Source organism: Scyliorhinus torazame, chromosome 7 (assembly GCF_047496885.1).
Source record: "Scyliorhinus torazame isolate Kashiwa2021f chromosome 7, sScyTor2.1, whole genome shotgun sequence".
Classification (NCBI taxonomy): domain Eukaryota; kingdom Metazoa; phylum Chordata; class Chondrichthyes; order Carcharhiniformes; family Scyliorhinidae; genus Scyliorhinus; species Scyliorhinus torazame.
In genome coordinates, this window is record NC_092713.1 from 317,830,282 (window position 1) to 317,832,029 (window position 1,748).

Consider the following 1,748-nt stretch of genomic DNA (forward strand, 5'->3'; position numbering starts at 1 on the left):
GATGGGCTGAATGGCCTCCTTCTGCTCTGTAAAATTCTATGATAAAAAAAATTCTATGAAAAAGGGGACAGCTACTGTAATAACCTGGCAGATAGACGACCACCAGGTAGAATAATTAATGAATGTTTTATCAAACTAAGAAACAATACGTAGATAGTGAGCTATCAGCCACCATGTTACAAGACTCCAAGATAGAAGAGCAAATATATCAGCAAATCTCTGAGTGCAAAAGCAATAATTGTTGGGGATTTCTGCTACCCTAATATCAACTGGGATACAAACAGTGGAATAGGCATAGAGGGCACAAAATTCTTGATCTGCATACAAGGGAACTTTTTTAGCCAGCACCTATCAAGCCCAACGAGAGGGGGCGCAATTCCAGATTTATTCTTAGAAGCTGGACAAATGGATGAAGTAGCAGTGGGGGACCGTTTTGGAAATAGCGACCATAATACAGTTAGATTTCTCATAATTGCTAATAATAATCTTTATTAGTGTCACAGGTAGGCTTACATTCACACTGCAATGAAGTTACTGTGAAAATCTCCTCGTCGCCACACTCCGGTGCCTGTTTGGGTACACAGAGGGAGAATTCAAAATGTCCAATTCACCCAACAAGCACGTGTTTCGGGACTTGTGGGAGGAAACCGGAGCACCCGGAGGAAACCCACGCAGACACGGGGAGAACGTACAGACTCCGCACAGTGAAGCAACAGTGCCAAATACTGTGTTACCGTGCTGCCCATAAACAGCGCAAAAGCAGTCCCCCACTACCACAAATTCTGCAGTCAAGTATCCCGCATTTGGGGACATCACAGGCGTCACCACACCCGAAGTGCACTGGGCTAGCCTCCGGGGCAAACCACCTTCTTGACCCTGATTTCACCCCTGCTAAGTAAGGATTGTGGAAAATTATGAAAAAAGGATGAAGGTGGAACAGCGGGAAAAGTTCTAAATTGGGGGAAGACGCATTTCATGAAAGCTGAGAGGTGAACGAGTGAAAGTTGAGAGGATGCAGCAAACGGAAAGGGAAGCACTGTCAAATCAGTGGGAGGTATTCAAAAGCGAGATTGTACAGGCAGAGTGTCGACAAGTCCACACAAAGAAAAAGGGTGGGACTGCCGGATCTAGAACCCACTGGTTACCTAGAAGCACACTGGCTACGTTAAAACAGAAATAGGAAACATGTGACAGTCACATAAAACCTGGTACTGTAGAAAGCCTGGAGGAAAGACTGATTAACTTACTTACCTTGCAGGTCAGCTGTGTAGTTCGGGAGTGAGAGCCGGGACCTTAGAATCAGCGCGGGAATTTGAAAAACCGCGGGAGCTGCGAGGCAGAGGGGACCATTTAAAAGGTCGCTGTCTGTGGTGAGGTGAGTACAGATTAACTTGCTTACCTTGCAGGTCAGCTGTTGAGTTCGGGAGTGAGAGCTGGGACCTTAGAATCAGCGCGGGAATTTTGAAAAAGCGCGGGGGCTGCGAGGCAGAGGGGACCATTTAAAAGGTCGCTGTCTGTGGTGAGGTGAGTACAGATTAACAACTTACTTACCTTGCAGGCCAAGTCGATTTCAGCAGGAGCGGAGCAGGCTAGTCCATTTCAGCGGGGGCAGTGCGGAAGTGATTTCTGGGAGGTAAGTCTCTCCTTTAAATTTTTTTTAATTTTTTAAATTTTAGTGTTTAAGGTGGGAACAGGAAGTCGACCCGCGGACTTCTGGGAAGACCCTCACCAATAAATTCTGGTGGAGA

The 1,748-nt window shown here is 46.3% G+C and overlaps 1 non-coding gene across 1 annotated transcript; it reads right to left on the bottom strand.

Moving 5' to 3' along the window:
* Positions 1–742: 742 nt before the first annotated feature.
* LOC140427539 (U1 spliceosomal RNA) lies at positions 743–903 on the bottom strand. Its single transcript, XR_011948557.1, has one exon. It is a non-coding gene; the product is annotated as a U1 spliceosomal RNA (small nuclear RNA).
* Positions 904–1,748: the final 845 nt, after the last annotated feature.